Raw genomic sequence first — 24,216 nt, forward strand, 5'->3', positions numbered from 1 at the left:
GGCCCTAATTCCATAATGAAAGCTGTATTCCAGGCCTAAGGAAGGGTGTTTTTTTTTGGGGGGGGGGTTGCAGTCGATGCATTTTTTAATTTTTTAAAAAAATATTGTTATTGTTATTGTTGTTGTTGTTGTTGTTGTTGTTATTGTTATTGTTTTGCAACATGAATGCCATGAAGTATTTCAGTGGCGCCCAACTGGGCTTTGCAATGTTTTTCAGGGGGTTTTGGGTTAACATAGGGGGGGGATCTAGTGGACCCTGAAATTTGGGATTTCTGAAAAATCCAAGTTCCCAATTCCAACAAAGTATTTGTATTTTTGTATTGTTGGGGGGGGGTTCCTATACACTCAAGATGAAAAAAAATCCAACTCATAAACATCAAATCCACAAAGCACAACTCAGCTCAACTGTTTCCCAGATCTTTTCTGCAGTCCCATTAAATCCTCCTATAGAAGAAAAGGGGGAAAGAGCTGATAGGTGGGGCGCAGCCTCTCAGCTGTTTTACTGATCTTTTCTACAGCCTGGTTTAAATGGACTGCAGAAGAAGTGGAGACAGCCATTTCCCCAATTCCCAAAAATATTTTGGATTTTTACCCTGATTGCATATTTTCAGGTAGAATGCAGGATTCATGTTTCTGTGATTTTGGACCACTATTTTCAATAGGGAATGTATATCAGGATAATGCCACCAAATTTGCCCAGAACATATTCCTCTCCCTAATCTAAATACCCTTCCCCAAAGTTTCAAGTGAATGGTTTTCATTTTACAGGCTGCCAACGTAGATTCCTGTTGACACAGACTCCATTATCCCCATTGATTCCTAAAATTGTAGCCAAAGTAGTTGAGCAGGATTGCTCTGGCAGGCCATACCAATTGGGAACAATGGAAGGGGTTTGAAGAAGAAGAAGAAGAGTTGGCTCTTATATGCCACTTTTCCCTACCCGAAGGAGGCTCAAAGCGGCTTACAGTCGCCTTCCCATTCCTCTCCCCACAACAGACACCCTGTGGGGTGGGTGAAGGATATCAACTTGCACACATGACATATGAAAGATGTTTTTCAATCATAATTGTATCTTTACCCTTCCTTCAAGAAGATCAGAATAACAGAGCCCTATCCATCACCTCAGTTAATTGTCCCAACTCAGGTGAGTTAGGGCTTTGGCTAAGGGCCATTCTGCACTCGTTCAAAATTGCACAATGGTTGCAAATTGAAATCGCTACTGATTTGCTGTTATGCACAACGTCGTTGACAATCTGCAACACTCCTGAAACCGATCCGCAAAAAGCGCTTCATTGTAGCGCTTTCAGGGAAATCCCAAAAAGTGGATTCACCCTCTGGAAAGCGCTACACTCTTGCAACCAATCTGCAACACTAGCGGGAAAGTTCTGTGCGTTACCATTGTTGCGGTTTCTGCAAAGTCCCTCCCCCTGGCTCTCTCCTCTGATCTTCTGGCAAAGCAATCGCAATTTTTTTTTCTCGGAGCAAGTGGAGATCAACGCACCGGCGAGCCTTTGTTTACCCAGCGAGGCTTCCCTGGCTGCAATCCCTCCCCAGAGATGTTTTAAGTCACCAAGGGGGAGTGTGGCAACAATGAAATGGCAGCTTAAACACCACCTGCTAGCTAGATGGGTCTCTCCGTTGCAACGAATCAATGCAGATTCGTTGCAACGTGTTTTTTTTTAAACATTCCTTAAAGGGAAAGAGGCTTTTCGGGAGCATGATAAGGGCCACCCATTGGCTGCTTGACGGCCAGGGGCGGGACAAAGCTCGGCAATATCGCTTCCTGGCTAGTGATTTTTGCCAAGACCGGAAACCTATGGGAAATGATAGAAACGCAACTGGATTCCACTACAAAGGCAGGTATGCATAACGACGAATTCCAGTATTTAAAATAGCGTTTTTTTCCTTCTGCAACCAATTTGCTAGATAGATCCTGGTGCGGAATAGCCCTAAGAGATAGTGCCTAGCCTAAGGTCATACAATGAGCTTCAGGGCTCCACAGTCAAATGCCAGCAGTGTCATCACTACCCTGCACCGCCAGGCACAATGACTGAAAGAGGCCATGTTTTAAAGTGATGGAAATAGATCAAAAAGGAATACCTATACCTATTTGTCAATAAGAACTTAAAGAAGGAATGGTGAGGGCAGATATTCTGCATTGGTGATTTTATTTGGCAGGATCTGCTGTTTGTTATACTGGTGCTCCATGGACTTTTAACTGTAGATTAACTGATGTTTCCCCTTTATGGGAAAGCAGCACCTTAAGAAATTGAATATTGATCATACTGTCATTTTTTTAAGGGAGAAATGAATGATGCAAAAAAAGAAAGAGAGAAAGAAAGAAAGAAAGAAAGAAAGAAAGAAAGAAAGAAAGAAAGAAAGAAAGAAAGAAAGAAAGAAAGAAAGAAAGAAAACCAGTTGTATCAGCAAGAGATAAAAGCCAGGAAGTACTCTGTGCCTGTTGTAAATTAGCATCTTATTCAAATGTGGAAGTTCCTTTGCAGCTCAGCAGAGATGACATGATCTCATTGTTAAAAATAAATGTAATATGCACTTCTGGCTTAGGAATTCAGTGCACCATGGCTGACGAGGAGTGGGGTATGGTATTCATAATAAAGGAACACTCTACTTCTAGAGCGTGACTCTGGCTTGACATTTTCCAGCTGAAATTCTTTCAGCTGAAGTATCCTCTTAGGGAGATATTTACAAGACTTTAATATCCTCCCCTTGGATACCATTTGGCCATCAAACTGGATTGCATTGTCTCTGAAAAGAACTATCTAATACCAAAAATATAAGGTTAGTAACCAAATTGCATTCCTTTCCTTAAAATCCTCCCCCTCTTGGGCCTCATAAGGTATCACAGAAGGAATGCATGAAATGATGTTGTCCTGTTGTATGTAGTTTTTCGGCATACAATAGAAGGTCATGCCACCCACAATTCTCCTGACCTGCATGTCACCATATTTTCCAGCTTTGGAACATGAAGCACTGGACTTTTGAGGGCATGTATTGGAATGTATTATAGTTCTATAAATATGGGGAAATACTGCTATGGTCCTAGTCACACAAAATAATGACCACATTGGTGGATGGGTGGAACAAATCCCCAGTACATGTGGACTGAGCACCGAAACTGGTTGTCTGAAAAGGGCTACTGTGACACATTAAACTCCACATTCAAAATACAAATCCTGACACTGAAGTAGGATATCTAGATACAAAATGTATGACCTTTGATGGATTACTTGCATGAATTCATTGAAAATGTACCCAGTTCCACTGCAAATGCTGTCTGAGTCTGCTGATTGAAGTCCAGCAGCATCTTAAAGACCAACAAGATATCCAGGGTATAAGTTTTCCGCCATCAAAACTCCTTTTGTCAGATGAAGGTATCATGTTGGTCTCTAGGGTACTATTGGACTCAAAACTTGCTCTTCTACTGCAAACCAAATGGCTGTCACCTGAAATGTTTATCTAGCAATGCTCACTACACTGTCAAGATGGTCAGTTCATAGTCTGATGAAGGGTGCTTGCACTCGAAAGCTCACGCCTTGAATAAATCTTTGTTGGTCTTAAAGGTGCCACTGGACTCTGATTTTGTTTTGTTACACAGGAGTGGTTTAAGGATTTGTAGCACCAGAGCCAGTCTAAGGATTTGTGGGGCCCTAGTAGAATATAATTTTGGCAGGAGCAACAAAAATGAGGGCAGAGGATCCCCCCCCCCACACACACACATATACACAGTAGAAAGGGGTGTTACTCTGAGTGTCCTCAAAGAGGGAAACTGGGGGGGGGGAGAGGCTATGACCCTGATTCATGTGGGGAAGGCATTGTGCAGGGCCCCTGGAAGTGTGGGGTCCATTGCATGTGCTACATGGAAAAAACAGTCCTGTCAAAAAGTTCACTTAAAAAAATGGAACAGGTCTTCAATAATTCTTTGGTGACATGATCTATTTAGCAATCGTTCAGTTATCTGATATATGATCATTGACCTTACAAATTTAACATGTTGGAATATACATGAGCTGTAGTATGCATGATTCAAAAATGTATGAACAATATTCTACAGGGGACATTGGAAAAAATGTTTATTTCGCATTTTTGAAACATATGTCCTGACTGCCACTTTTGGAAATGTCCTATTCCTTTGAACATACTTCCTCCTTGTTTGCCTCTAGAACAGACAAAATGAATGCAGAACAACAGTTAAGTCTCTCCTTCTTTACAAAGTTATTTCTCTTCTTAATAAAATTATTTTATCATTTTAATCAACATGGTGCTGAGGACCTCTTTGCCTATTTACACTTTGCCAACAATAGAACACTCCCTCCTCCTTTCCAGAATATAAAAGTTCTCTGCTGTACTTTGTTTTCTTCCATCAGTGTGGATTCTTTGATGTATATCTTTTCTGTATTTTCAGGATTTTCCCTTCTCATCAAGGTAGACTGTGTTACAGATCTTTATAGTTTCAATTCTTGGACTGAGGATCTTGTATCTTTTACATCCTAAGGCATATCCTACAAAAAAAAAACTCACTCAGATATCATGATATCTTGCTTCATTTCTCCTTTATAAAAGTTCTCAGATTTCAATATGAATATGAGCTAAAGTCGCTGCTCAGCAATATGCACCTTCAAGGTTATAAAAGTGCTATGTATGTGTAAATGTAATCGCTTCCAGCCTCTCTAACCAGATCAACCATAAACATTTTCCAGTGCAGTCTATAAACTCAGGCCCTGTGATTTATCATGCTGCACATTGCTTTCAATGATCCCTCCCTTCTAGGGCTTTAGTTGACTAACCTTGCTTCTGAGTCCCTTCTCAATGACAGTATTTTGCTTCAAAAGAGAATGATAAGCATAACTTAAATTACTGTAATGGCAGGGTTTCAGTTTATTACTCTCAGCATTCCCAATTAAGGATACATCTGCCCATCAGTCTCCAATTTTGATATACTTATTTCCTTCACCCCCCCCCCATGGAATTATACCAAAACAAATGGTAACCATATAAACTAAGCTTGTTATACCTGTTTGGTTCTTGAATCTGTTAAACATCTTCATTATGCTGCATGGTAATTTACTGCTCACCCTCTACCTATATATATGGTCTGGTAATTTCCATTTCATTCTATCAAGAATTTTGCATGTACACAGAAGCTTATACCTCCAATAAAACCTTTTTCTCCATCTTGGTACTTAAATATGTTAAATTTAATTTACCTATTTAACAGAATTACCTGAAGTTCTGGTGGCGGCTCATCACTCAGGAACAATGCTTATAATTTTGGACTGGAGGGCTGAAGTGTTACTTTTATGAAACCCGTAGCTTCTCAAAGTACAAGGTTGGGGGGGGGGGAGGCAGATTGCACAAATAACCATCCTTGTCCATGGTTCCTCTATATATTTGTGAAACAGCCGGGGGGGGGGGGGGATGTGTCAGGGTGTCTGAGTTGGAATAGGGTCCTGCCCCTACAGCTCCTGCCCTACCTCCCTGGATGCTAGCCGCATTCCTCTCAGATGTGCCAGAGACAGAGAGAGACACACAGAGCCTTGCCAGACCGAACATGAGCCTTCATTCCCTCCTATTGCTCCTGCTTTGAGGGAGGCAGAGAAAGACACACAGAGAGCTGCCCCAAGCTGCTGACCAGCCCTGCTTCCCTCCTAAGCATGAGCCCTAATTACCTGCTATGGCTCCTGCTGCCACGGAGAGAGACACAGAGAGAGAGAGCCGCCCCTGCTGACACGGAGGAAGAGAGAGACAGAGACAGAGAGCTGCCCCAAACTACACACCAGCCCTGCTTCCCTCCTACAAAGCAGCCCTGATTACCTGCTTGGCCTCCTGCTGCAAGGCACACTGAGAGACACACAGAGAGAGGGAGCCGGAGAGACATGGGGAGAGATCTGCACCTCCTGGGTCCTAGCGCCAATTACATTCCTGGTTGCAATGGGCTTTCTTGCTAGTTTAAAATAAATGACTTCTGACGCAGCCTCCTCCTTTTGTCCTTCACCTCCACCATTACCCCTTCACACATTCTCCTATGTTTCAACACATTGGAACACACAGACTTTCTATATTGTAACCTAATGAAGAAGCTTACACCTTTAGGAGACTATTGTTGTTGTTTTTGTTGTTGTTGTTTTGGCAACTGAGTAGAAAAACTACAAGTCTACTCCCCTACCATCACCAGGGATATGAACACACAAGGAAGAGCCAAGAGAGTGATCCCCCAATATGGTGCTCATGGGCACTAGGGCACTAACTTACATACAATCATAGAATCATAGAGTTGGAAGGGGCCATACAGGCCATCTAGTCCAACCCCCTGCTCAACGCAGGATCAGCCAAAGCATCCTAAAGCATCCAAGAAAAGTGGGTATCCAACCTTTGCTTGAAGACTGCCAGTGAAGACTGCCATCTTTCTTGGTGTCTAGGTTCTTCTTTAAACCACCTCTACCTCATTGGTACAATAGGCCAGGACGCATCTCCCATTGTGTCTTAGGGAAAAAACCTTTCAGAAACACCTGAGAAGAAGCTTTTGGACAGCTATTTTATGGTAGTGCCTACTATGTTTCTCAACCCCCCCCCCCCACAAGCTTAACAAGGTCAGAGAGCCTTTTCAAACAATTTGTCACTTTTATCTTGGCACTGATTATCTATGTGCACAGTATTCAGTGTGCCATTCATATAATGATAACTGGAGCCTTCTACTTCTCCAAATGGCTTTCTCTCCTTTGATTGCAGCCTAGTTAGAAAGGAATGACACAGAGCTTGTTTCTGAAATGGCCATGGTCACTTTCAGAATTCTAATACAGCAACCATATTATGTTTGCTTTCACCCAGTCTGTTTCCACACCAAAATTTGCTTCTTCAGGTGCGGTCCTGAATTGCCCCCTCACTTGTCTCACAGCAAAGGAATCCCCGGGGCATTTCTGCACATCAGTAAAAATAGCATTACGCCAGCTGAATGGCATAGCGCTAAATATTCTCATGCCTCCTGGCCACTCCTCACCTTTTTGCTGTCTCATGCCTGTCTGCCTCCTTTTTGTACTTCTCACCCTCCACAACTGCTGCTGAAAATGGTGGAAGAGAGCAACGCACTTTATACGTGACTCTCTTCTGCCTGTTAATCAATCCAGGCAACCAATCACCTTTCTTCATGTTTTAAAGGTCCCCCAATGCCCAATAATTTTTTTTTTAATTCTCAGATTTCTCATGAGTCTTGATACTTCTACAAAATAATCTCATTCCTGATTTGGAGGGGGGGACTTTAGAGAAACATGCTTTGTGTCACAACCTTTGGCCAAAACCTTTAGTGGTATCACCTGATTCTGATGCTAAATTTATGGTATGCAGAAAAGCCCCCAGAAAAATCCAATTTCATCTTTTCAAGTGGGGTCTAACAGAGTCTAATTCAAGGCTTCCCAATGCAGAAATGAGTGCAATCAGGTTTTTCTCCATGCCTGCCATTTTGAGTAGTTTGGACATACCCCTTTCCTCATTGCTGTCCTCCCTCCCCCTCCCTTTGTCCCCCCTCTCTCTGTTCCCAAAAATCTGCCTTTGTTTTTAAAAGGGGCTGATCCCGCTACAACACTGTTTCTAAGTTTTACAAAAAGCAGTCTTGCACAGCAGTGTTACAATGCTATAACACAGGTTTATATCTTCAGGATATTTTAGAGGGAAGGGGGAGTTAATTAGGGGTGCAGAATAGTGGGATTAAGGTCGCAATGAAAACAAAGGTACAAGCAGACAGCAGTTTGCAAAAAACACATTTTTTTGAAAAGGGAAAGGGAGCATAGCATGTTGGAAGGCTGCCTCAATGCAGAAAGCATGTTGTGAATTTCAGCCTGAGAAACAGGGGGAGGAATGCCTAAATGCGGAAAGGCTATAGACAACTTGCAGCATCCAAAGGAAATCCAAAGCGAAGCTAATGTGGAAATGGTCCCAGTCAGGTTATTTATTCTTTCTCTTGTTACACAAAAGAAAAAAAATATTTTAATGAATCTTGTACCCTGACACCATAATCCTAAAGTTCATAGAGGAAGTGAGTTAAATTATAATTTCAAATTGAAGCCTGGCATTCAAGAACTTCTATCTGATTTGGTTGAATGAGAAAGCAAGGACAATATCATATTAACAGAGTCAGTAATCCTTTTATTAGTCTTTCTAAGAAACACTTGAGAACATTGTAATGTCATTACATAAGGATCCATATACTTAAGCGGCTTTATGAAGTGGCTCACCTATTCTGACATACTTTTTCAAAGCTGCAAAGTCAAGATCGGTAAACCTGTGAAGGAAATGGGAAGACTGACATTTGAATCAACATAACTAACTAATGAGCTGAACAGAAGGAGGCAGTGATCCTTTGGTGATGGAAAGCAAAATAGTCTTACTCATATGGTTGGAACAGGCATCGTTCCACTGCCCTTTACATTTGAGAGAGACAGTTTATTGAACCCTCTCATGCTATCATTTTCCTGCACGAGAAGATTCAAATCTTATGAACTCTGATTGTTTAAGTGAGGGGGTTAATCTTCCTACTGCCCACAGAATAATGGGTTGTGATATGCTTTGGATATTAAGCCAATTTAATACCAGATGTGGCATTAAAGACTCACTAGGGCTTAGGAAAAGTAGCATTGGGATACTATTGAGATTGTCTACATTTTAATAAAAGACTTATCAGTTTTTAAATTTATGGTATGCTTTTATTATAGCTCAGAATTTGATGTTTTCTCAATGCCCATGGTATCTGATCTATCGCATTACAGTTTAAGTATATTGAATACTTGAGGTTTTAAAGATTTATAGTAAAAAAAAAAAGATAACTCACTCACATACACTTGAAGTCTTGGAGATTATACTCTATGTATGACACATGATACAGGTAAAGAGATGATCATGACCTGAAAGAGGTTTTCTTCCCCTCGCCTTTGTATGCTTTTAGCATCCACCCTGATTAAAATTTCCAGAGAATTTGAGAGCTTGCAGAGTGGATCATGTTATTTTGATTAATAAAATGTGTTACATGTCATTTGGTTTTGGATTTTGCTATGGACCTACATGGATACATGAATTCAATCAATCAACAATTATTACAATCAGGGGTGTGGCTAAAGATGTCGTCCTGAGAGGGTGGCAGGGCATCTGCTCTGCTATCTCTGAAGCCTGACAGGGGTCAATTGTGCAAGCAATTGGCAGAAAAGAGGAGGGGTACGCAAACCTCACCTCACCTTTCTACCCAGGAAGTTCTTGGGGCCGTCTCCAATCCTTTAGGGAGTATATCTCCCTGGATTATAGGCTGTCAGCGTTCCAGGTCCAGAGGACGACTGCCATTTTCTACCTCGGACTTTCTTTTCTTTCTTTAATCTTAAAGTATCTGCTTCAACCCTACATGATGATTTACCACAAATGAACGCTTTGAACTGAGGGGAGGACTTCGGCTGAGTTCCAAAACATCATTTACTGCAAGTATCTCTCGCTTTTTTTTTCTCCGTCTCTCTTCCTGCATCAAAGCCCTTTGTTTCCCCCCTCCTCTTACTCTGCTCTGCCTGAAGCCACCTCGTTAAGAGGCAGGCTAATTCTCCTAACTAAGCAGAAGAAGGATTCAAATCAACTCGAATTAATTGGCAAAAGCTCTTATTGTAATTGTTTTGGTTTTCGGAGATAGAGATAAGAGCAGTGAATGTGAAAATCTCACGAGAACTTTGTGCCAGTACGAGAATCCCTGCCTTAACCGGCTTCAATACGTCACATGCCTGTGCCGGAACATTAGAGGATAAAACAGAGGACCTCTACTGGCCACTTGTAAAATTGTTTGGGGCCGGGTTTTTTTAAAGTCTAAATCATGTCTATGTTAAAAAGATTGGCTCATCTAATAGAGATACAAACCCAAGATTACAAAGTATTCTTAGATGGATTGATCAAAAATATCTCCAAGGAGATCCAAGATGGCAAGGAAGAAGTCTTCAATAGGAATGATGGATCAATAACAGTGACTGATGACAGCTTTAAACAAGGTGGAAAACCAACAGCAGAAGAGAAATCTGAAATTCATATCTTCAAGGAGATCCAAGATGCCAAGGAAGACGTCTTTAACAGGAATAATGGATCAATAACAGTGGCTGATGACAGCTCTAAACAAGGTGGAAAACCAACAGTAGAAGAGAAATCTGAAATTCTGGAGACGGAAAATGGGATGCCGGAGTTCTGCAGCCCAGATAAGGACACCCTTTTTAAAAAGACATACAGCCATCTCAAAGCAAGAGTGTACAAAAATCAATCAAAAGAAATATGGATCTGCAGTGAAAGTAACCGATTTAAAGGATCTCTCTGGGGAAAAAATTGTATTGATACTGGAGTCCAGGAGGTGCAACGGCCTCAAGATTTATCGATGCATATTTTGCGGGAAAGAGTACAACTGCACTTTCTACGCCAAAGGCCAATGGGACAGAATATAATTTTACGGGAACGACAAGATGTAGCAAGCCTCGAGATGAGACCCCCTTAAGAAGACCGAAAGCTCATATTGTTTTATGTTTAATGTTATACCGTATTCTATATTTCCATTTTTATGAAAAAGGGGAAGCAGTGTCTCTTTCGCTCTTGTTTTTTTTTTTTTGTCTCTTTTCTTTTATAGGCATATAGGTAATATAATCATTAGTGCTGAAAATGTAAAATGGGGTTCTCCCCCCTTATTTTTTCTTTCTTCTATTAGTGAATTGTCCTAGGACTAAAGCCTACACTGGATGGTTCTTAGAATGGGTCAAGCAAAAATTGTTTTGTAGATGTATTAGAACCAAGGATAAGGAGAAGCTATAGAAGACTGAAAGCTTATATTGTTCTATGTTTAATGTTAAGCATTTAATCTAAACCTGGAAATCTTATTATTCTCTGTATTAACAACATATACTGTATCCTATATTGCTATTTTTATGAAAAAGGGGAAGCAGTGCCTTTTTTCTCTCTTGTTTCTTTTTCTTAGTAGGCATATAGGTAATATAATCGTTAGCGTTGGAAATATAAAATGGGGCTTTCCCCTCTTATTATTTTTTTTATTGGTGTATTGTTATAGGGCCAAAGCTCATATTGATCTGTAGAAAATGCAAAGCTCTCAACTTATACCTGTCAGGATGGCTCTTAGAATGGGCCAAGTATAAATGGTTTGTAGATGTATCTGTATTAAGGATAAGGAGAAATTATGAAATCCTTTTGTAATTTTTTTTCTTTGTACATCTTTAAGGCAAAGCCCTACTTTCCTCTCCCTTTATCAGGGTATTGATACAGGGCCAAAACTAATACTGTGCTATAAGAAATGTTTAATGTTAAGCATCTAACTCAAACCTAGAAATATCTGCTAGGATAGCTCTCAGATTGTATCAAGCAGTTAATGTGAGGTCTACGATCTCTCAAGTAAGTTGATTAATAATAACTTTTCTTTTGTATATCTAAACAGGCTTTTTTTTTTTTAATGTAGTGGAAATGTGGATGGCTCTTAGACTCATGGCTCTTAGAGTTTTGGGCAAAAGTTTATATCACTGTGGAGTCAATGTGGGGTCGTATATTCTCAAATGATGACTATATTTCTATCTTTATGAAAATAAAAAAAAATCATTATAAAAAAAAAAAAAAACAATTATTACAATCAGCAAAAAACATGGTTTACATCTACATTTAAAATTAATATACAGAGATTAAAATTCATTTCATACTCTTATGGTACTGTAATTAATTATCCGTAAAAGTTATTTTAAAGTTTGGAATATTTGCTTTCTTATGGGAAGAGTCTCAGCACAGAATTTGACCGCTGAAATACAGAGGTGGTCTCATTGGAGTAGTCTGCAAGGAGATATTTATAGCATTGTTCAGAACTTCCTGAGCACTAGGATAGAATACGGGTAAGATAAGTGAAATGGATGTTCTTATAAAATGGACAATATAATAACATGTTCCACTGTTTCGACCGCATTCAGTTGGCAGGAACACGGATACTGAGGGTAGGGAATGTGCAAGTATCTCTCTACCATTAGCTCTGAAGGAAGACATTTAAAACAAGCTAGGATAAAAGCTCTGCAGTATTTGGGGAATTCTAAAACTTAAAGGTGGCACATATTTTTTTACTAGGATTCCCTTCCATTGGATAGAGAGGTGCTCAGGCTCTATTGAAGATCTAAATCCCAGATACATTGTTTTAATCTCTGCATATTAAGTTTACATTTATATATAAACTGTTTTCTGTGGACTGATCTACAGATAATAATTACTGATTGACTGAAAACGATTTGGGGAGGGGGGTATCTGACAAAACTGTGTTCCTTTCCCAGTCTAAATAAATTTATTTAAAATATGTGCCTTGATCTAAAGCACAAGCAGTGGGGGGAAGCTGGCAGGGTGAGACTTCTTTATTTCCTCTCCCGACAGCAGCTCATTGCCCTATCTCCAATATTCTGCTCTGGGGAGTGAAAGGAGCTTCAAGGCAGTGCAGGCATCAGCAGAGGGTGGGGCAGATGCAGAGGTCCACTTCTGCTGTGAAGTAATTGTGTTCCCCCCCCACACACACACACACATTGTAAACTTCACACTACAGTAAAGTGGAGAATGGCAACTTTATTATTTTACTAGCTTCAAAGTCCGTTAGTAAGAACGGGCTTTGAAAGCCCTCTCCCCTGCGGCTGCTTCCCTGTGGGCCACGGGGAAGACATCTCTGCTCCCCTCCCCCCAGCGAGGCTGCGGCTTACCCAGGCGTGTGGCCTCCTGACCGGAGGGCCCGCATGATGTGCGGGTGACCTGGCTGGCTCGTGGAGGGGGCCACTCCAGGGGTCGGCCCAATCCGGATGCGCCCATCTTAGCTGGGGTGTCCTGGCCCAGACACGGGGGGTGTCTGGTCCCAGACAGGGCCACCTACATGGCCCTTTTAATTTTATATTTAGGCCAATGGTTAAGATGGTATGTCTGCCAAGATGTCCCCAAGGTGCTGAGGGACAATTTCAAATTTTTTGCATGTCAGAGATTCAAAAGGTATTGGACAGAGTTGCAAGTATATGGAAGATAAAATCAGAGTCTAGTAGCACCTTTAAGACCAAAAAATGTATTCAAGGCGTGAGCTTTCGAGCGCGAGCCTGAGGAACAGTGGCTACCCAGGGCCGACCCTTCTTAGTTTCTGAAATCTGATGGGATTGGGCTTGCTCAGGCTATCCAGGTCCAACTAGTGAATGAAGAAGAAAATACAGAGTCAAATGGGATGGACCAAATAGGCCCTAACAATCAGGAAAGGGTCTTGCTGTATTCTTTTGCCCAAGGCCCATGAAAATCTGGAACAAGCCCTGGTAAAGGGATAAAAGGGTGCCCTGTGCTTGGAGTGGGAAACTGCATCACTTGCTCATACTCTGACATACTGCCACTGTAACTGTTATTATTCTGGTGGATCACATTCCTGATGCTGGGGTTGCCAACTTCCAGGCGGAGCCTGAAGATCTCCTGGAATTGTATCTGATCTCCAGATGAAAAAGATCAGGTTCCCTGAAGAAAATGGCCGCCTTTGAAGGTGTTCTACTTAGCTGAGGTACCACTCCCCTCCCAAACATTGTCTTCTCCACACCCATTCCCCAACATGCGGCAATTTTCTAATCTGGAGTTGGCAACCCTACCTGGCATTGAGTTTATTTAAAATTCTTGGGAGATATCCCAAAGCTCACAGATGAGCCAGGATAAATGAAGATTGCCTTCAAGCCCTATGAATCTTTGGAGTCTTGCTACCATTTATTTGCCAAGAACGACAGAGTTGTCTTTTGCTCTAATTGCAATGAAGTAATGCTTCATGCTGAATTACTATGTAATTGCTATGAAGTATATTTTGTAATAGGGTACTCATCCTGGCTATATAAATGAGTTCATTATGGGCAGCATTGCTTCAGTGGGTTTCAAAGAAACGACTAGGGAAATGCCATTCAAGGAACATTCCATTGTTCTGAGAGGAGAATAAAGTATTTCTTTTTTCTTGTGCGTGAAACTTAGAAATATTGTCAATGCTAATTATTCAGCCATTATGGAGAGAAAATATACCTGATACCATCTTAGGTCTCCAGTGAGTGGCGAGCAAGAAAGACACACAGAAAGAAATTATCATGCTGGAGCTGTGCTTTTCTCTTCTCCTGTGTGTCAAGGCTGATTGAATAGAATCTTGAACGCCTAGGAAAGCCACGGCCGCTTCCAATAGCCATGAATGCAGGCTTGAGCTACTTAAAATGAAACCAGTGTCCTCATTATTTGTATGTCTATAGACACACACAAGATAGACAGACAGACAGACAGACAAATTTATATGGATTCAGGGGCCAACTTACTGAATTGTCAGCAAACAGCATGACAAGTCAGCAGTTTCGTTCCTGTTCATTTCTTTGGAGCTTTCCGCACTCCTTCAAAATTGCACAATGGTTACTGATTGAAAACGCTACAGTTTTGCCGTTATGCACAACGTCGTTGACAATCTGCAACACTCCTGAAACCGATCTGCAAAAAGCACTTTGTTGTAGCGCTTTCAGGGAAATCCCAAAAAGTGGATTCACCCTCCGGAAAGCGCTACACTCCTGCAACCAATCCGTTTAGCCAGTGAGGCTTCCCCGTCTGCAGTCCCTCTGTTTACAGTCACTAAGCACAAGCAACACAGAAGCCCGTTAGCTGATTTATTTTCCCTTTATTTTCCACACTGTTTTCGGCCGAAAATCGCGCCCGTGAAGGGGGGGGGGATTTTTTTTTCACTTTTTTTTTTCCACTGGGCATGTGGGGAGCGTGGCAACGATGAAACGGCAGCTCAAACACCACCTGCTAGCTGGTTGGGTCTCTCCGTTGCAACGAATCAACGCATATTCGTTGCAACGGGTGTGTGTTTAAAAAAAAAAAACCTTTCTTAAAGGGAAAGGGGCTTTTTGGGAGCATGCTAACGGCTGCCCATTGGCTGCTTGACGGCCAGGGGAGGGACGAGCTTGGCAATAGCGCTTCCTGGCTAGCGATTTTTGCCAAGACCGGAAGCCTGTGGGAAATGATAGAAACGCAACTGGATTCCACTACAAAGGCAGGTATGCATAACGACGAATTCCACTATTTTAAATGGCGATTTTTAATTCAGCAAACAATTTGCTACATGGATCCCGGTGCGGAAAGCCCCTTTGTATTTTTGATGCCTTGTTGTTCCTTTTTTGTGAGCATACCAAAAGCCATGTAAAGCAGTGTTCTGTTAGCTGTTACTTTTTCACTCTGTAATCAATGAGTAATATATTTCGTCTCGGCAGCTTCCTGCGACATTAAAAGGAGCATCTAAAGATTTCTCATATTGTATTTTCATTGTTGGCTGGCCAGGCTTTCTCTTTCATTTGTCTTTATTGGGTATTCCTATCATTTCACTTTTGCAGCAGTAAACAACCCAGAACAGGATGGACGTGGAAGTCTGGAATTATTTCATAAGGCAGATCAGCACTATGTCCTTGCCTGGTGCGGATACTTATGAATGAGGCTTTACTCTTTAAGCATGTCCTTGAAAAACCAATATATGTTTCCAATTATTTCCCAAAACAAGAGAAAATTGATTTTGGGAGTATATTAAAAAAAATCTTTACTACAGGAGAATGGGGAGCCATCTTCTTTGGAAAGGATGGGATACATTTGTGGAACGGAAGCCAGAAAAGGCTCCACTTACCATGCAAAAGTCAGCAGATTCTCAAAATAGGGTGGGTTGGATTGCCAGGTCCTGGTTGGAAAATATTTGAGGATTGGGGGGTTGTGGATCCAGAGTAGGGCAAAATCTGAGGAAGGGAGGTACTTGAGTGTGTTATAATGCCATAGATCTTACCTTCCTAAGTGGCTGTTTTCTCTGTTGCCTGGCAATGAGTTGTAATAATAGGAGATCTCCTGCCACTGCTTGGAGGCTGGCAACCCTAAGGGTCAGGCACTTTGCAAGAAGATGGTAGCACCCTTATGCAAACCCAGTTGGAGTAGGACAAGTCAAGGAAATGGTTAAGAGAGCAACAAAACTCTAAAAATGGAGGGATGGTGCTGGGCTTGAGCAGCATGGGCTGGGATAAAAATAACATTCTAGGTTCAGGGGGACAGAGAGGCAATGCAACAAAAGGAACTCTGAAAAGCCCATGAATTGGTGGAAATATGGCCACAGCCACTTTTATTTAGTGTAGCCAAAGAAACATTAGTGCAGCATTAGGATGGATACAGCATCAGGCAATCTGCCTGCTGCCCAATAGCCACAGCACTACAGTCTGCCTATTGGAGGATGACAGCATGGAATGGGATCCATTTTGGCATGGTTCCCTTGCCATTTGGTGGTGGAAGCCAGCTGGAAACCCCCAAGCTGGGCATGTGGCTAAATGGTTACACACCCAAGTTCCCATAGGGGAGTCATGTTAAGTATGGCAGGACCCTGTCCCTAACAACTAGTAGCACCCCTCAATAGCCTAGGCTTATGTCCAAGCCAGGCACTGTAAAAGTCTGCCAAGACCCTGCTGGGCCAGACTCCATCTTCTTCTCAGACTGAATCATGTACTGCATCCTGACAGTTGCATCCTAAAACACGTATTGCTCTCCACCCCCACCCCCATTGTATTGCTGATTAAGTGACCAGCAGACCTGTGTTTGCCTAGGGGGTCCTTGGCAATCTCTCATTTTCTCACATCTAGAGTCACCTTGAGCCCATCTGCCAGGGAAGATTGCTCCCCCATCACCTGATCTAGACCCACTGTGACAGGATGGTTCTCTTTGTTTAAGCTCATCAAGACCCATCTCCTCCCCTGGCAAGTCATTTCCCCCAAATTCTCACCTATAGAAATTCTATCCTGTCCTGAGGTCCAACCAGGGATTCATATGAGGTCCTACCATCAGAAGCCAGATTGTGTCATGAAGAAGAAGAATCATAGAATCATAGAGTTGGAAGGGGCCATACAGGCCATCTAGTCCAACCCCCTGCTCAACGCAGGATCAGCCCAAAGCATCCTAAAGCATCCAAGAAAAGTGTGTATCCAACCTTTGCGTGAATACTGCCAGTGAGGGGGAGCTCACCACCACCTTAGGCAGCCTATTCCACTGCTGAACTACTCAGAAGAAGAAGAAGAGGAAGAAAAGTTGGTTCTTATGTGCTGCTTTTCTCTGCCAGAAGGAGTCTCAAGCTTACAATTGCCTTCCCTTTCCTCTCCCCAAAAGTCACCCTGAGAGGTAGGTAAGGCTGAGGGAACCCTGAGATTACTGCTTGGTCAAAATAACTTTATCAGTGCTGTGGCAAGCCCAAGGTTACCCAGCTGGCTGCACGTGGAGGGGGGGCAGGGAATCAAATCCGGCTTCCCAGATTAGAAATCCATGCTCCTAACCACTACATCAAGCTGGTTCTAAGAAAATCTCAGCAAGATAATTCATTGTGGGATATATATTTTCTAAAAGTCTTGTCATAGACCGTTTATGCACTTGGGGTTTCATGCTGGGCTGGAGGCTGGAGTTTATTCATGGCAGGTTGCCCCACCTCTTTCTGCACCCACATGGGGGAGTATTTGGCCCGGTGCACCTCATCTGCCTCCAATTTGTGCTCCTGCACAGGTCCTGGGACACTGAAGTTCTCAGTGCGTAAATGGTCATATTGGTGAATCACTTACCAGTGCCTGGGCTTTGAGAACAGTATCTAAGTGATTAGTCAGATGTCAGCTGTGCTGTGGATAAACCAATGAGACTAGGCTGAAATAAACCATGTACTCCATCTGCCAGTTTGGGAATGTGCAATCTACATTGCCTCTTGAGGACCCCTTCTTTTCATGGCAAGGGCCAGGCTTGCCAGTAACACCATCAGGTTTAAAGTCGGCAAATATATTAACAAAATGCCAATAAAGGACCTGCTCAGATAGCTTACATGGCAGATGAAGGCTGGGAGGGTCCTCTAAATCCTTGTAAGAGGGAGGAGCAAATAACTACTAGACTAGAAATTTTTAGTGCATTCCTAAGACAATTACATCCTTCCAAAGGAAAAGAAGAACTGCAAATTCAGTGTGAAATATACAAGTTGGCAGTGACATTCTAGCTGAAATCCAAGGCCAGAAAACATTCGAATTTATCAAAGCAGTTCCTGGAAACCATTACTGCTGTTCTGCCACTTACTAAACTTTTGTTGTTTGCCCTGGAAAGAACTACTCGTAACTGCAAGGGTAGATCTCCAGTTCCTGGGCTGATTCTGCACTTACTTTGTTTATTTCTGTTGTGGTTCCTGCTGAATTCAGATCAATCTGAACTTGGGTCTTCCTCTATCCCCCCCCCCCAAATTGAAACAGAAAGTGTTCTACACTCAATTAGGGAAGCTCAGAATGGGTGGGAGGGGAGCCAAGAACAGCAGGAGCCTCTTTCTTTTCATAAATGACCGGGGGTGGGGAGAGGATTGGAGACAGCAGAGAAGGGGGAAAAACAAGAGACAAATCTCTGCTGAGAGAAGTTAGGACTTCTGGAGTGCAGTCACTTTAAGACAAGCCTTGCAACCAGGAAGCAGCAAGACTTTGAACTGATGTTCTGGCCAATCAGGGAAGACTGCTTTGCTACAGCATTGGAGGCACATGGCAGCAAGTTAATTCGCAAAAAGCAGAGATCTGCATATTTACTCATGGTGGTTTTTGAAGCATCAAGGCTTATATCCACTGCAGCATATCACATGGGTAAAGGCAGGATCATCATGAATCAATCATGCATGTTGAAGAGGGAAAATTTAAAGCACCCCAAATCAAAATGCAAATCAAATTCAGTGTAGACGGGAGGGATTAATTTGAACTGGGACCGGGTATAAAGCCCCATGCAGAGTACATCCAGGATAATGCCATGCTTTCTCAAGAAAGGACCAGGATCCACTAGGATCCATGGGAAGCGTTGTTTCTATGCATTAGTATTCCACTGTTTTATGAACTATAACATTTAATCCTTTCTTTTTAATAACTGAATTATAATCTTGGACACTGCTTGACCCTCTTGTTAATCTTGTAGTGGCCAAGTAACTTAATTCAACAAGTTTATTTGTTTGTTTGATGCACCACAGCTGTCTCAGGACAGCTGGCTTGCAGTGGTTTAGAACAATAAAATAAATGCCATAAAACCAAAAACCCAATCCCCCAGTCACCTCCTCAACCCACCAGACTCTAAAAACTCAATGGAACTACTTTAGCCCAGCACCTCAGGGTGGGTGCTCAGGGGAGAGGCCTTGTAGATCTTCCTTGCTGTGACTTCAGTCAAATGCCTGGAGGAAGTTCTCCATCTTACAGGCCCTGAGGAACTGAGACAGCTCCATTAGTGCCCTTAGCTCTTCCAGAAGTTCATTCTGCTAGGCAGGGGCCAGGACCAAAAAGGCCCAGGTCCTGGTCAAGGCCAATTGTAATATCAATATAAATGAAAGAATGCCTTATCATTTTAGTGGACCTTATGCACATTTTATTGTATGCACGGTCAAAGTTTGAGTAATTGTTCTCTATACAAACTTGGTTATAGCACGCAGCTTTATTTTCTCTACCACTGCATTTTATATACTGTATATCTCTGTTGCCTGTGCCAGCCTGTTCTTAGATTTGATACTCGTACAGCTATATGGCAAGAGTCCCATTAATCCTCCCCTCCTTTTTAACTTCTGTGATTCTGTTATCTTCTGTCTGCTGTACTCCAGTCTTATCCAGTCCTGCTTCATTGAGTTCAGCTTCATGCCCTGCATCAGTGGCTTTCTGTGCCATTCTTCCTAGAGCTGCCGTATCTTTCAGTTGTCTGTCCTGCTCAGTCAATTGTCAGTTTCTTTTATAATTCCATACTACCTTTCTGTCTTGCTTCATTTCCTGCCTTTCCTATTATTCTTTTAACTCTGTATTAGCCTTTTTTAAACATTCTAGTCTGCTTTTCTTTTCATTGATGGCCTCTCTGAGTTCTGGTTTATGGCTCCCTTTCCTCCCTCCCTTTTAAAATGTATCCATTTAATTAATGACTATCAAATTTGCCTGTCCTTAAATCCTTAAGAATGCCTCTTCATTTTAATGTATGCTTTAGAAACTATCTTCAACAGAGCCGAGTCTTGGGGGAAAAGAAGTACTTGAAGGATTCAGTTCCTGAGAGGAAAATCAGAGCTTTTTTTCTGTTTTGGAAAAACAGAAAGAAGGTAGGTGGTGTCACAGGTGATTCTGATCAAATGGGAGGAAGAAATGGCCCAGGGGTTTAGGAATGATGCTAAATGAAGTAAAGGAAATTCAGTGGCAGGAGGGGCACATATTGGGAGGACAGTTTTTAACTCTCCTCGAAACAAGGCATGTCAAATCAGACAAATGGGAAGAATTGTGAACAGATTTGAAAGGCAAACAATGTGTGTGTTTGATAGCTGCCATCACTCATGAGCTCAGCTTCAGACCGCCTTGTCTTGACACGGTTGACCTTGAGGGGCTGCTGAATAACTTTGTGGCTGCAGGTTGGCTGCAGCATCACATGCTCGTTTCTTTCTAACTTGCAAGCTGCTTTCATATATGTCCAGAAAGTTTTCTCCCTGGTTGGCTGAGAAAGGTGATTAAATGGTGGGGTGGATATTACTGCCTCCATTGGTCCATGCAAACAAACAAACACACAATGATAACTCAAAGTGAATAGGGAGAATTTTTTGAAAGACAATATTAATTTATAATTACTGTCTGATTAATTTGCCCCTTCTTTGTTGGCTGCTGAGGAGAAAGCAATGATGGGGGAGAGGAGGGAATAGGACTGCCACTGGGCACATGCTTTAAATGCTGTTGATTGCACCATCGTATATAGAGTTGCCAGGTCAAGCCTGGCAACCAGCAGGAAGGCTGAGGGAAAGAAAGTAGTCCCAGAACTACATGGGTGAAGGCAACATGAAAAGAAACAACAGTCTTTGCAACTACATAATGGTCAGATGACCTTCTTGGTAACAGTCACCATTCTTTGGATCAGGATGCATGGAGAAGTTCACAAACCCACCTTGTGGCAGTCTTTTGGTGGGGTCTATATGACATTTCTGTGCTGGAACGTTTGGTCTATCACTGTGATGACCAATCTGTATTGTCCCTTCATGTTATTTTGCTGTGTTTGGTTTGATAAAACAGTAATAAATTAAATGTCTAAACTGAGGCTATCCTATTTTGGCCATATCATGAGAATACCAGATTCACTGGAAAAGGCAATACTGCTAGGAAAAGCTGAAGGCTGTAGGAAAAGAGGAAGGCATGTCATGAGATGGATTGAATCAGTGAAGAAAGCTACAACCTAAGGGTCTGTATAGCAAAATACCAAAGCTGAAGACATGCATGGAAATTGCTGTTTCAGGTCACTGCCATAATGTCCTAGGAAAGCATTAGAAATTTGGAATTCTTATCTTAGTAATACAAAATTGCCCTTCCCAAAGAAGTTGTTTTCCACCTAAGGTGCTGCTAGCAGGCAGTATGTACTCGTGATTTTCTTTGATTCTACTGATTTCTTGAGCAATGGCATCTTCCCCTTCCAACTGGATCCCTTTAAGGATGGAGCACAGAGCACTCCCAACCAATCACCTTTGGAGAAAAACCACCTTCTTCTTTTTGGGGAGGGAGGATCCCATTTGTTCTTCTATGGCTGGATAAATAAAGTATGTGGGTGTGTATGTGTGTCTGTGTCTGTGTGTGTGTGTGGAGGGGGAGTGTTACTAAAACAAATTATGAGAATGCCCCTTGAGGATAAAAGGAGATGCCTGGAGGGCCATGGAATGGGAGCCAGGAATGCCAACAGTCATTTGTTTTAGTGGTGGTGGAAAGCACCATCAAGTCACAGCTTCAAGTTGGGAGACATTCAGAAGTGATTTGCTATTGCCTGCCTCCCTGTATTTTTCCATAGTTGCAGGCTGATAGAAGAAGATGAGTGCATGTGCAGAGGACCCACTTTTACTTCCTGAAAGGAAGGAAACAGGCCTCAGTGATGAAGAGCGGCATATGTAGATTTTTTCAGTGGAAAGGTAAGGAATGTAAATTGTCAGCCAGTTTCTGTTACAGCAAGACAGGGGTTTTGTTGGTTGGTTGATTTTTTAGTGCCATGACCAGCTGGAGTTCTCCTGGTCAGCTGCTTGCTTGGCTGCAATTTGAGGAATCAGCAGAGAAAACTGAATCTGTGCTGAGAGGCATCTATTGGGGGGGTTGTAAAATTCCTTGTACAATTTACTTGTTTGGGGGGTATGTCCTATGCAAACTTGGCACCATTATCCTTATAAAAAGCTACCCCAGACATTGTATTAATTTCCCATTGAAAATACTGGACTCATCTCCCAACAGAACACTGATTTGAATCCCAAAATGGTCATACCTATCTGGAAATAATCAGTCCTTGTGAGAATGCCCTTCATCCCAGCCCATAGATGATGCCGTAACAAAAGACCATGGACTTAAATACGTTTTGTCTGAGAAAATGTCCCAGTGGGGATCACTCAATTTTTTTGTAATAAAGTAAAATAGTAGATAGTCCCTTATGTATTGGTTCCATGTCTGACTCTTTCAGCACAGAAATAGAGTCCAGGTCTGTGGTACTCTGTAGCATTCCCTTTCTCCCTAGCAGGGCTTTCGGGTTGCTTCAGTTACCCAAAGGAGGGGGTTTAATTTACACGAGGCTACCGCTGTTCTGACTCACAACCGTCACTCCCCAGCAATTTGAGGAATGACCTGGCTGTTTCTCCCTGACTCCTTACATGTCTGTGTCCTAAAAGTTTCCAGAGGTGAGATGTTCCCAGGCTCTCCCAATCTCCTTGTTTTAGGATCAGAACCTGACAATATGGCAGTGGTGAGGGCCCGTGGGGCTTCCAATGGAGTGCCCACCTCTCATCTCTTTCTACTTATTCCAAAAGGGCCCTGCTTCCAGCCTGGGCAGGCCTAAGAAAGCTGAGATGACCATCTTCTTCTTCCTTCATCCCTTCCATAGATGGACCATGGGCTAGGATTTCAGTGGTCTGTGTTGGTCTAGACTGTCTTTCCTCTCTTCATGTGCTGCCAGTACTTCCAACTGCCTGGAGTCCACCCAAGTCTGCCTCCCTGGACTTCTTTCAGGGATCCAACTGCCCTCTTGCCAAGCTGCTGCCCACTGCCCCATATTTGGCAACATTCCTGATTCACTTCCAGCAGCAGTTTTATGAGCCGGGCAGTTTCCAGCAAGTCGAGCTGCTGCTCTCACCCTTTGACATTGTGACAAAGAATGTTGTCCTGCCCCTGAAGGAGAAAACAGCCCTTCAGATGAGCCTAAGGGAGTTCTGTTCCAGCATCCAATGACGTTTTGGGAGGGGGACAAAATGTTGAAGGGAAGCACAACACAAAGGAACTAATTTCTGCTTCAGAAAAAGAGCAGAGTGAAGGGTAGCTCTGCCTGATAGTGTGCCACAATGGTTCAGCTCTACCTCTAGGAGACAATGGAGAACCCCATTGCTAGGCCTGTCTGTGAGATTGAGCAGACGTTGTGCCATCCGGTCTGACTCTTGAGAAAGGGCTGGATGATGTGGGTGGAATCCTATTTTTATTTATTTATTTATTTACTAGATTTTAAGCCCATTTTAATTTTAAATAAAATGGGCGCTAGTTGGGCTGGGGGGGGGAGAGCCCGTCCCCGGCAGAAGCTGGAGAGAAAAGGGGGCAGCGGAAAGGAGGCTTCTGGTGGGGCCGGGATCTCCCTCGGGGAATGGGCGGTAGCCTCTCGCCGCAGGGACTGCCTCGCAGCCGCGCAGAGCACTGCTGGCCCCAGCTCACTTACCGGGCAGCTGGCGTCGAGGTGGTACATCTCCAGATGGGCGAAGAGTAGTTGGCTTGTCCCCGCGGCTGCTGGGCGTCTCCCGGGCCTCCGGCGGCGGCTGCGGCTTTTGGGGGCGATTGGCGGCTTGGCAAAGGGAGTGAGGCTGCTGGGCTTCTTCCGGGCCTCGTGCGGCGGCAGCGGCGGCTGTTGTGGGCAGTTCCGTGGCTGGGTAAGGGAGCGATCCTGGTGGGCGTCTCCCGGGCCTCGTGCGGCGGGCCTCCGGCGGTGGCGGTGGCTTTAGGGGCCAATTCGCGGCCTGGGCAAGGGAGTGAGTATGCTGGGCGTCTTCCGGGCCTGGTGCGGTGGCGGCGGCGGCTTTAGGGGCCGATTCCCGGCCTGGGCAAGGGAGGAATGCTGGCGGGCGTCTCCTGGGCCTCCTGCGGCAGCGGCTTTTGGGGGCGATTCCCG

At 43.2% G+C, this 24,216-nt stretch overlaps 1 long non-coding RNA gene across 1 annotated transcript; it reads right to left on the reverse strand.

Annotated features, from left to right (window-relative positions):
* Positions 1-4,483: 4,483 nt before the first annotated feature.
* On the reverse strand, positions 4,484-24,216 carry LOC143839057 (uncharacterized). The gene is made up of 3 exons (XR_013231563.1): positions 23,770-24,216; positions 8,247-8,293; positions 4,484-4,520 (listed from the first exon to the last, which is right to left on the reverse strand). It is a non-coding gene; the product is annotated as an uncharacterized LOC143839057 (long non-coding RNA).

This window comes from Paroedura picta, chromosome 5 (genome assembly GCF_049243985.1).
Source record: "Paroedura picta isolate Pp20150507F chromosome 5, Ppicta_v3.0, whole genome shotgun sequence".
Lineage (NCBI taxonomy): Eukaryota > Metazoa > Chordata > Lepidosauria > Squamata > Gekkonidae > Paroedura > Paroedura picta.